The following is a 13,172-nucleotide window of genomic DNA, read 5'->3' as shown; positions in this document are numbered from 1 at the left end:
ATATGGAATGAGATGAAACATGAATGATGCAAATTCCCAGGAAACATAAAAGATTTACTCAGTTACAAGGGCTCCCTGTTGGCTCAGTCAGTAAAGAATCTACCTGCAATGCAGGAGACGTGAGTTCCACTTCTGGGTAAGGAAGATACCCAGAGAAGGAAGTGGCAACACACTCCAGTATTCTTGCCTGGAAAATCCCATCGACAGAGGAGCCTGGTGGGCTACAGTCTATGAGGTCACAAAGAGTCAGACACTTCTGAACACATTCAGTACAAGCATAAACATATTTAGGGTTATGATATTTACTGACAACACAAGTAAGTTCACATTAAAGAAAAACACACACATAAAGCCCTTTCAGATTTTTAACTGGCAATGTTCCCAAGGACTGGTGCCAAGGTATTGGGTTGGCCAGAAAGTTCACTCTGGTTTTTTATTACAGAGAATAAGAACGAACTTTTTGGCCAGCCCTGTGTATGAGACAACCAAATCTCCCTGTCTTGAACATCACCCTGCACTGTCTCACATCTCAGCAACTCATCATCCAATGCAAAATGGGAACACTAATATTTTTCCTAGTTCTTTGATAAGAATATTTTTAGAATAAAATAAGGGATCAAGGTAGATTCTTCCACTAACCAGTATACTCTTTGGTAACCAATTGCTTTTTCTTTCAAGAGGCTTTTTTTTTTTTTTTTTTTTTAATTTATTTCTTCATTGGAGTAAAACTGGTTTACAACGTTGCGTTGATTTCTGCCGTACAGCGCAAATCCGCCATAATCACACATGTACCACGTCCCTCTTCAGCCTTGCTCTCCTCCCCACCCCACCCCTCTAGGTTATCAGAGAGCCCAGGCTGGGCTCCCTGGGCTGAAGCGCTCAGTGCTTTCCGGCGAAGTGAGCAGGCGCCCATCTCTCTCCAGTCTGGAGACTTACTCCCAGTGCTCACAAAAATTCTTGAAATAGAGTCGTGGAAAGCGTCAAAGATAAAGACCTGTGATAGTCATGATAAATTGCTTCTGGCAATGAAATTATCTCCAGCTTAAGAAACTGAAAGCCAGTCTTGGTACAGTTGGATATGTAAGTAATGTCTCATTACACTCTTGTGGTGGCATCACAGGAAGATAGCAATTCAGTCTTCTCCTTTATAGAAGAAATAGCCTTCGTTCCGTGCACAATCCCCCTTTGGGCCGTATGTGGCTCTCAAGTTCTTCAACATTGCTACCGTTCCGATCCTTTGCGTCAGCGTCAGAAGATGTGCAGCCCTGTGACGGTGGGCACTAAATGGCAACGCGTCAGTAAAACACTCACACGCAGAGCCCTGGGTTGTCATAACGGGTGTGTGAATATCCTGTAGTCATCTTGTTGCGAGGAAGCCAAGCTCCAGGGAGACGTGACCTGTAGGTGCTCTTGTTGCTGCCCCAGCTGAGGCTAACCATTCCCAGGGTGAAATCTTAATTCCCTCAGTTCTGCAAGAACAATAATATGGTTGCTTTGAACTGCTCTTGTGGAGTCATTGTTACCCAGCAATAGTGATTGTGAAGCAATTTTTTCCAGAGGTGAGATGGTGAGATTTCTAGGCTTTGAATTAATGTCCTAACAGAATGAAACTGGGGTGTGTGTGTGTGTGTGTGTGTGTGTGTGTGTGTGTGTGTGTGTGTGTGTGTGTATGGGGGAGGAGTTTATCATGCATGTGAGAGAAATGTAAATAATTTGTTGTCAGAGGATGCCATGCAGTGATTCCAAAACAGAGTTCCCAGATTCTTCAACACGTCTCCCATTAAGAAGTGGAACATATGCCCTTTTGTAATCAGCCTGCCAGTAATGAATTTCTGGCTAACTTATCATGCAGCACTTGGACCTGGAATAGTCTTTTTCTTTTAAAATTCCATATGCCTGTATTGAACAATCATTTACAAGCTAAAATGCACGTATTTTCAGAGTACAGTGTGATGAGTATTGACAATTATAAACATCTGTAGAGCTACCACTCCTTTAGCTTCTAGAGTGCTTCTAGAAAACTTTCTGGAATCAAGCGGCCGTTGCCAGACGTATTTTTCTCCTCTTACTTGCCTGTCAGGATCATGAATCCCCATATAATTGTGACTCCCCTCTGCCACCCTGCCATCTCACTCAGGCAACCATTGTTCTGAGTTCTATCAACTTAGATTTTATTTTATTTGCTGGAGATATTCTTGAGCTCCAATTTCACATTTTATAGCGGCTAGAAGGCTGGGTCCACCCAAAGTGAAAGCGCAGAGTAGCTCACATACTGCTCAGGTGCAGATCTCCTGAAAGGCTAACCTTGGGAGTGAGGCTAGAGACTCCACTCTCTTAGGTCATTAGTGAGACCAGAAATCCCAGAGTTTTGCCTCAGGACAGCAAGAGACCTCATGCACTTGAAAAGAGAGATGAAATCCCTATTTAGAAGGAAAAGCTAGTGTCATGTGATGCGAGTACAGAGAATCATACATCACTTGCATGTATTCTTGCTGCTCCACTGCAGAAAAGAACAGTGGAGTCCAACCACAAGAAAATAATTTTAGAAAGTAGATATTACTTTTTTTTCTTTTTTTCAAAATAGCCAGAACTACCTATAATACTAACATGAGGGACAAAAAAGATGAACTATCTAGTTTCTGGATTAAAGAAAGTAGAAAAGCACGAAAATTAAATGGAAGAGAAAAAAAAAGATCTCTTATTGCATCCTGGATTGTTTATTAAGACAATAGTACAAATCATTAGGACAACGGGTACATTTAGTTATGAAGTGTGTGTGACAGCATACAACCTGTTCTCAACTAATGCACCATATATAACAGGCTTTAGGGTCTAGCGTCTTATTAGGTAAAGAAACAAAAATCAGCAACACTGCCTTATAAACTACTGTGAAAGCAAAAATCTTGCTGAGATGAAGTCAGAACAAAGAGAGTCAGTTCCCCGGGTGGGAGACGTGACCTGGAACCCTAAGGCCACTGACTAAGAGTCCTCCTACTCCCAGGTTTTTCACATCAGTGTCTGCCTCTGTGGTTTTCATTTCTGTGCTTTTCACTTGTACAATGTCAACTTCTGTTACTATATTCTTTATTTAGATATCTCAATGTACTCAACTGAGTTTTATTTAAGTCTTATAGTCCCAACTCTTAGATGTTTATGGATGTTTATATCTGTTGATCTAATTTGTTGATCCAAGTTTTCACTTTAAGACAGCAACCTTATTTCTCTTTTATGTTTTTGCAATTTTTTCAACATTGCTCTTCAAAAGAAAATTATCAGAGAAAATGAATATAAAATGCCAGCATTTTTCCTTTAATGTATATGATGGCTAATTAGTTATGTACATCTGAATATAATAGATGGGTGATACTGAAAATAGAAGAGAAAATCTTTCTTAAGATCTTTAACATCTACTGTTTGATCACTGGTGGGTCATTATTTCCTGTTTATATTACTATAGCTCAATCTGAAGACTTAATATTAATGTGTTTGCATTAGCTTGTGATATATAGCCACATTTATCCTATGAGTAGGTCATGGGGAATTTTTGTATTGTCTTAAATTTTGGTTTCATTTGTTAATGCAGAAAGAGTTCAAGACTCTTCACTAAATTACTTCTTAAGTCTAATACAATTCCCTTAAGAAATTACGACCTTCATTTTTGGCTTTAAAAGGAAAGGTCAATAATAAAACAAACAGCCCTAAGTCTCCATGCCAATATATAAGAATTTGGGAATGATTACTTCAGTTTCTTTCTCTATGTAGTTTAAAATATCATTTTAACTCCTTTCATATTTTTCCTTTTATCTGAGAAATATTTTGTTTAATATAAACTAATGGGATTTAAGAATGAGGTTTGGATTTATTACACAAGGAGATAATCCTTAATGGCAAAAGACATCTAAAAATATTAGGCCAGTGAGAAGTATATTGTGATTTTCTTTTTTAGAAGTTGGTATCATGACTTCTTAATATAACAGACAACAAGCCATCCAAAAAGGGTGCATGTACCCTTTCCATTGTGTAGACTTTTACAGTACATCTTCAGCTGGATGATCCAAAAGAAATACAAACAAATACAAACTGTTCAAATTTTATCTGGAAATGGAAAAATTCAAAATAGCATAATATTGTGGTTGTATGATCTCTAGGGCAATTAAATGAGTTGCTATTGAGCAGGATCTAGCCCTAAGACATTTGTCTCCTTGAAGAGCAACCCCTGCTAAAAATAACTCTGTAACCAACTGTGATGATAGCGATGGGACTCCTGAGAACACAAGGGATGAAAGCCTTAAAGAAGCATTCCCACCCTCTGTCTGGATTTACCCCATTGCCTTAAACCTGGGGTCAAAGAGAAGAGCAGTCATCTTGCAGTTGGTTCTAGCAGCTGGGGGATGGGGTGGCTGCAGGGCCAACCCAAAGAGGGAGTCCAGCACAGCACCCTGCCCTTCAGAGGCAGAACAGCAGGAGGACCAAACTCGGGGGGGACGCAGACTCAACTCTGCTAGGTCATTAGCCAGACCAGAGACCCCAGGGCTTTGGCTCAGGAGAGCAAGAGACCCCAGGTACTCGGCAAGAGAAAAAAAAAAAAACCTATCCAGAAGGAAAAGCTCGTGTCCTGTAATGCATGCTCTGAGAAAGATGCATCACCTGTGTGTATTCTTGCTACCCCACTGCCCAAAAGCACAGTGTGAGTCTAACCACAAGAAAGCAATGGTAGAAAACAGGCATAGCATTTTTCAAAATAACCAGAACTATTTATGCTACTACCTTGAGAGACAAAAAAAAAAAAAAAAGGACAACTGTTCTAGATAACAGAAACTACAAAGTCATAGAAAGTCATGAAAGTCACACACAGAAAGATCTCCGATTGCATCTTGGATTGTTTTTTACGACGATAATGCAAATAATTAGGACAATGGTAGGTTTGGTTATGAAGTATATTGTTATAAAAGAGTATTATGCTCACGTTACATTTTCTGAGCATGATAGATGATTGTGCTTGTATCAGAGAATGTATTTATGTGTTTTTCTTAGGAGATACCAAATGTTTAGGCATGAAATGCCATTGTGTTCATATATACTCTTTAAATGTTTTGGCATCAGATGTATGTATGTATGTGTGTGTGGAGTACAGAGATGGCAAGATGTTGTCAATTAACCAATCTAGATGATGATTACTTGAGGTTCATTGTACATTGTTTGTGAGTTTTCTTATTATATTTAACATCTTCAAAATAAATTATTGGCCAGAAAAAATGGGTGAAAATCATCATCACAAATATTTTCAGTATTTAACATGTATTATTTTATTTAGTCATCATCAGTTCAGTACAGTTCAGTTCAGTCGCTCAGTCATGTCCGACTCTTTGTGACCCCATGAAATGCAGCACGCCAGGCCTCCCTGTCCATCACCAACTCCCGGAGTTTACTCAAACTCATGCCTATCGAGTCAGTGATGCCATCCAGCCATCTCATCCTCTGTCATCCCCTTCTCTTCCTGCCCCCAGTCCCTCCGAGCATCAGGGTCTTTTCCAGTGAGTCAACTCTTCGCATGAGGTGGCCAAAGTAGTGGAGTTTAGCTTCAGTATCACTCCTTCCAATGAACACCCAGGACTGATCTTCTTCAGGATGGACAGGTTGGATCTCCTTGCAGTCCAAGGGATTCTCAAGAGTCTTCTCCAACACCACAGTTCAAAAGCATCAATTCTTCAGTGCTCAGCTTTCTTCACAGTCCAACTCTCACATCCATACATGACCACTGGAAAAACCATAGCCTTGACCAGACGGACCTTTGTTGGCAAAGTAATGTCTCTGCTTTTTAATATGCTATCTAGGTTGGTCATAACTTTCCTTCCAAGGAGTAAGAGTCTTTTAATTTCATGGCTGCAATCACCATCTGCAGTGATTTTGGAGCCCAAAAAATAAAGTTTGACACTGTTTCCACTGTCTCCCCATCTATTTCCCATGAAGTGATGGGACCAGATGCCATGATCTTAATTTCCTGAATGTTGAGCTTTAAGCCAACTTTTTCACTCTCTTTCACTTTCATCAAGAGGCTTTTTAGTTCCTCTTCACTTTCTGCCATATGGGTGGTGCCATCTGAATATCTGAGGTTATTGATATTTCTCCAGCAATCTTGATTCCAGCTTGTGCTTCTTCCAGACCAGCATTTCTCATGATGTACTCTGCATATAAGTTAAATAAGGAAGGTGACAATATACAGCCTTGAGGTACTCCTTTTCCTATTTGGAACCAATCTGTTGTTCCATGTCCAGTTCTAACTGTTGCTTCATGACCTACATACAGGTTTCTCAAGAGGCAGGTTAGGTGGTCTGGGATTCCCATCTCTTTCAGAATTTTCCACAGTTTATTGTGATCCATACAGTCAAAAGCTTTGGCATAGTCAATAAAGCAGAAATAGACTTTTTTCTGGAACTCTCTTGCTTTTTTGATGATCCAGCAGATGTTGGCAATTTGATCTCTAGTTCCTTTGCCTTTTCTAAAACCAACTTGAACATCTGGAAGTTCATGGTTCATGTATTGCTGAAGCCTGGCTGGGAGAATTTTGAGCATTACCTTACCTGTGTATGAGATGAGTGCAATTGTGTGGTAGTTTGAGCATTCAAATGGTGTAGACTACCAATATTAAAAGAAGTCTTATTGATTTTTTAGTTCTTTATTTTCAAATTCCTTCATTTAGAAAGAGAAATATACACACCATTTCAGTTTATTTTAAAAGATCAATTGTTCTAAACACAGTAAAGTTGACTTTCTTCTTGTCAATTAAAATAAATTGTTCTTCCTAATTTTATTACAGACTTTTGTATGGCTAAGCCTAGCATGGTTCAATGTTTTAGTTCTCAACTCACATTTTTTATTAAGTTATGTGATTGTCAACCACTGAATCATAAAATGTCATTCCTGGCCTAAATTTTGAAAACCCACTTACTTTGGGGCCATATTCTACATCCCTCAAACCTCCATTTCTCTGCCTTCTCATGTCTTTTCTACTTTAGACTTATGCATTGTCACTAGGAAGAGCTGACTCTTTGGGAAAGACCCTGATGCTGGCAAAAGGAGGAGAGGGAGGCAGAAGATGAGAGGTTAGATAACATCACCAACTCGGTGGACATGAATCTGAGCAAACTCTGAGAGAAAGTGAAGGATGGGGAAGCCTGGCATGCTGCAGTCCATGGGGTCATGAAGAGTTGGACACAATTTAGAGACTAAACAATAGTAATAGCAATTGTTACTAGGGCTACACATGGCATACATAAGAAGTACATAATAAACATTAAATCTAAGTTATAGGGAAGATTCCACTGAGTTCCAGGCCCATATATCCATTTATTTACTAGATCTTTCCACTGGCATATCCCACAGACACTATCAGTTGAACATATCCAAAGCTAATGTCATCATGCCTCTCTAAACATGATGCCAGTCTTGTGAATTATTTCTTGGAAAATGATAATTTCATGACTTCGGTTTCCTGAGTCATAATGCAGAGTCTTGGTTTCCCATCAAACTTTATACCGTTTCCCAATTCTTCCATTTTACTCATATCCAATCTATTATCATCCTTTGTGTCTGTCTTCTTAACATCTCCTGAATCTATTTCTCTTTTTCCATTTTCATAATACATCTCCTAATTCTGGTGTGCCTTTACGTTTTTCTTGAACCATTGCCAGAGCCTCTCTTCTGTATTAATTTCCTGTGAGTTTAATTCTCTCCAATATATCCTCAACCCTGACAATACAATCCTAACAACTTAACTTCCCTACTTAAAATGGCTAGGAACTCCATTTAGATCACTTACAAATTTAAGTCACTTACAGAGTATAAAGGCCATTTAAAGTCTGGTAAGTACCTTCACAGTCCACCTCACCACACCAAGTGTTTATGCTCTAGAATTGCTGCTATTTGTGCTTTCCACATCTTGTCACGGACCAACAGTACCTCCAGACTTTCTTGCAGAGTGCTCCCTGATATTCATTGATATATCCTCACTTTGCCCTGCATTCCTTTCTTTTTTTCCCCCTTTGCATTTCACCTAAGATAACATATTTGTGTTAAATCTTCCCTGAATTCCAAAGAACTATAAATGCCACTGCTGTGGAATACCACTGTATTTCATATTTAAAGTAAGATATACTGGAATAGTCTGTTTACTTATTAACACATCAGCTCTTTTAAGAGAGGGTTACTAATAGAAAGTATTGCACATGGTTTTAAAATTAAATGCCAGGAAAACAGTTTTGGGATTAAATTCTGGAAAACAGTTAGCACAACATAAGTTTCAGCTATTAATACTATTTTTTAGCAATCATGATTAATTCACAGATTGATTATTCTTAAAAAAAGTCCTTTAATAAACATGCATGAAATTTATGAATACATTTATAAATATGGTACATTCTTATATCATGACCTCAGGGTTATGAAATTGTGGTGGCAGTCAAAAGAGCATCTCTTTGTCTAATTCTTTGTCAAATAAATCAGGAGATTTCAGAGAAATTGTTAGATCAAATATTATTTTAAGACATACCAGAAATTACAGGTGTCTAAACACCAGGAAAAAATAGATACAAGAATCTAGAGTGAGATCAATGTACAACATCAGCTTTATACTCCAACCCACCCCAAATAAAGGACTTCTTATTAAGGCTGTGTTGAAGATATGGTCCTTTGTAGTACCCAAAGCCTTAGCTATTTCAAAGCCTATGGAAATATAGGATAAATCTTCTCAGCAGGTGGTCTAACCTCTTGAAAAGATGTGGAATATGATATACGCAAATTGTAAATCTTGCTAAGATTACTTTCTGCACTTTTCTCTATGAAGCTATGGCTTTGAAGATGGTTATTATCATAACAGAAATATCAGAAGAGATTGCTTTACAATGAAGTTGTATACATATTCAGGTCACTGCTGTGCACTTTCTGAAATTATTGGAGGGGAAATCCACCAGAATCATTTCATTTTTTCTTGCACAAAGACTGCGGATGTATGTATATGTGTATACATACACACCAATGCACAGTTCTATAGAAACTTACAAATAAATTATATAGATGGAATATATACAGAATTTATTTCCTTTAAAGTTAAATCTGTTTAAAAATTTTGGAGGACCATCCCTTAAATTTTACTTGTCTCATAGACATGTAAAATTGATTAATTGGATAGAAGAGCTGAAAAATTGATGAAGTCAGACACTGATTTCCTTTTTCTTTTTTTTTTTTACTGAAGTTTTATACTGTCCCTATATACCTGCAATTCCTGGGGCAGAGTGTTGCTAGAAATGTCATTAGGAACTGAAGACAGTTTTCTGTCACAATGCCAGAGAAATCTTTTAGCTCAGATTTAATCAAACAACTTATAATGACTGTACACTGGAAATATACCCAGTTACATCTCTCTACCTCAGAAAATTGCTTTTCTTTGAACATATAAAACCCTATGACAAACACCCAGTCCCTTATCCACTGATTGTTAATGTTGGGTTACCTGTTTGATTATTTCAAATGAACAGAAAGATATTTCTTTTGATATTATCAAAATATCACATTGAAACAGCAAAGTTTGTTCTTGCACTCAGTTCAGTTCAGTCGCTCAGTCATGTCCGAATCTTTGCGACCCCATGAACCGCAGCACGCCAGGCCTCCCTGTCAATCACCAACTCCCAGAGTTTACAAAAACTCATGTCCATTGAATTAGTGATGCCATCCAACCATCTCATCCTCTGTCGTCCCCTTCTCCTCCTGCCTGCAATCCTTCCCAGCATCAGGGTCGTTTCCAATGAGTCAGCTCTTTGCATCAGGTGGCCAAAGTATTGGAGTTTCAGCTTCAGCATCAGTCCTTCCAATGAATATTCAGGACTGATCTCCTTTAGGATGGACTGGTTGGATCTCCTTGCAGTCCAAGGGACTCTCAAGAGTCTTCTCCAACACCACAGTTCAAAAGCATCAATTCTTTGGTGCTCAGCTTTCTTTATAGTCCAACTCTCACATCCATACATGACCACTGGAAAAACCATGGCCTTGACTAGATGGACCTTTGTTGGCAAAGTAATGTCTCTGCTTTTTAATCACCTGCCTAGGTTGGTCATAACTTTTCTTCCAAGGAACAAGCATCTTTTAATTTCATGGCTGCAGTCACCATCTGCCGTGATTTTGGAGCCCCCAAAAATAAAGTCTGCCACTGTTTCCACTGTCTCCCCATCTATTTGCCATGAAGTGATGGAACTGGATGCCATGATCTTGGTTTTCTGAATGTTGAGCTTTAAGCCAAGTTTTTCACTCTCCTCTTTCACTTTCATCAAGAGATGCTTTAGTTCTTCCCTTTCTGCCATAAGGGTGGTATCATCTGCATATCCAAGGTTATTGATATTTTTCAGGCAATCTGGATTCCAGCTTGTGCTTCTTCCAGCCCAGCGTTTCTCATGATGTACTCTGCATATAGTTTAAATAAGCAGGGTGACAATATACAACCTTGACACACTCCTTTCCCTATTTGGAACCAGTCTGTTATTCCATGTCCAGTTTTTACTGTTGCTTCCTGATCTGCATACAGATTTGTCAAGAGGCAGGGTCAGGTGGTCTGGTCTTCCCATCTCTTGAAGAATTTTCCACAGTTCGTTGTGGTCCACAGAGTCAAAGGTTTTGGCACAGTCAATAAGGCAAAAGTAGATGTTTTTCTGGAACTCTCTTGCTTTTTCAATGATCCAACAGATGTTGGCAATTTGATCTCTGGTTCCTCTGTCTTTTCTAAATCCAGCTTGAACATATGGAAGTTCTCGGTTCATGTACTATTGAAGACTTGCTGGGAGAATTTTGAGCATTACTTTGCTAGCATGTGAGGTGAGTACAATTGTGTGGCATTTTGAGCATACTTTGTCATTGCCTTTCTTTGGGATTGGAATGAAAACTGACTTTTTTCCAGTCCTGTGGCCACTGCTGAGTTTTCCAAATTTGCTGGCATATTGAGTGCAGCACTTTCACAGCATCATCTTTTAGGATTTGAAATAGCTCAACTGGAATTCCATCACCTCCACTAGCTTTGTTCCTAGTGATGTTTCCTAAGGCCTACTCGAGTTCACATTCCAGGATGTCTGGCTCCGTGTGGATAATCACACAATCATGATTATCTGGGTCATGAAGATCTTTTTGTATAGTTGTTCTGTGTATTCTTTCCACCTCTTAATGTCTTTGGCTTCTGCTAGGTCCATACCATTTCTGTCCTTTATCAAGCCCATCTTTGCATGAAATGTTCCTTTGGTAGCTCTAATTATCTTGAAGACATCTCTAGACTTTCTCATTCTGTTGTTTTCCTCTATTTCTTTGCATTGATCACTGAGGAAGCCTTTTTTAATCTCTCCTTGCTATTCTTTGGAACTGTACATTCAAATGGGTATGTCTTTCCTTTTCTCCTTTGCCTTTCACTTCTCGTTTTTTCTCAGATATTTGTAAGGCCTCTTCAGACAACAATTTTGCCTTTTTGCATTTCTTTTTCATGAGGATGGTCTTGATCACTGCTTCTTGCACAATGTCATGAACCTCCGTCCACAGTTCTTCAGGCACTCTATCAGATCTAATCCCTTGAATCTATTTCTCACTTCCACTGTATAATAATAAAGGATTTGATTTAGGTCATACCTGAATGGTCTAGTGGTTTTCCCTACTTTCTTCAATTTAAGTCTGAATTTGGCAATTAGGAGATCCTGATCTGAGCCACAGTCAGCTCCCAGTCTTGTTTTTGCTGATTGTATAGTGTTCTTGCACTACCCATATTTAATTTCTGCATCTTCCTACAACTTCTTTTTCTAATTCTTTTTGGATTATAAGTATATTATGAGCCATTCCCTTATACTACCTGATGTAAGGTTTACGAGATACTGCTAGTTAGGTAAACAGGTATAGTTTCCTCTTTGGGGCTCTCAAAGTTCATGGTAAACAACAAAATGTGTGAAATACCCAGAAGTTCAGTAAAGACAGGAAGATAGCTTTACCAAAATACAGCATTTTTATCTAAAATTAAGGGAATTCCTAGTTCTGCCCTCTACCCATTTCATCTTATTATTTTAGCTCTTTGTGTATCACAGGTTCACCGTGAGTCTAGACAGTTCCGTTCTTACCTCAGTTTCTCTTTCATCCAGTTTTACCTCCAGTAAGTTTGGTTTTCTCTATTTTCCCTCATCTTTTGATTTTAGAAGTCCCCCTGGTTGGCAAGGTATTGGTACTGACCCAGGATCCCCAAACAGTATATTTAAATCTCATTTCATTCTTCTTTATTTTATTTTATTTTTTCTGAATGTTGACTTGAAAAGCCAATAGATTTTACTGGTCTGGAATTAATAATATTCAATTCTCCATTCAAGTTTCTAAAATAACTCTGTGGATTTTTAATAAAGGATTATAAAATACACTTGCAGACTAAATTTTTCTTAGAATTGCCTCCCAGGAAGAAAGACAATGGCAAGCAAGAAATCAATCATGAAGGATCTAATTTTTTTAGAATTTTATAGTGCATTAGCCTCCAATTTTTGTTATTATACAGTGTTTATTCTAATAATTCTGATATACCACAGATGCATGATTTTTGAAATGTACTAAAATACTAAACATTGATTACTAAAAAGTGAATAATTATATATATACATATTTTTTTTCTTAGATATACACCTAAGTAAGCAAGCAAGCTAGGTTGCTTCAGTCATGTCCAACTCTTTGTGACTCCATGGACTGTAGCCCACCAGGCTCCTCTGTCCATGGGACTCACCAGGGAAGAATACTGCAGTGGGTTGCCATTTCCTCCTCTAGGGTATGTTCCCGACTCAGGGACTGAACCCGTATCTCTTGCATCTCCTGCACTGGCAGGCAGGTTCTTTACCACTTGTGCCCATAGTTAGCAGTAATTTTAACTGACCCAGAAGGACTTGAATATGATGCCTGATAGAGCATGAACTGCAGTTTCTTCATCTTCTCTAAAGTTCCTAGAACCAATGAGGCTCTGGTTAAAAAAAAAAAAAAAAATCAATAATTCCCCTGGAAAACAACAAGAGGAATCTTTGAAGATGAGAAAAAATTTTAGACGATGTTGATTGGCACAGGCCAGGTAGGGTCAGAACCGAAAAAGGAAACCTCAGCTCAAATGTACATAAGAAAGTATTACT

Source organism: Dama dama, chromosome 12, assembly GCF_033118175.1.
Source record: "Dama dama isolate Ldn47 chromosome 12, ASM3311817v1, whole genome shotgun sequence".
NCBI classification, from domain to species: domain Eukaryota; kingdom Metazoa; phylum Chordata; class Mammalia; order Artiodactyla; family Cervidae; genus Dama; species Dama dama.
The sequence above is the reverse complement of the archived record's forward strand: the minus strand, read 5'-3'. Positions refer to the sequence as shown.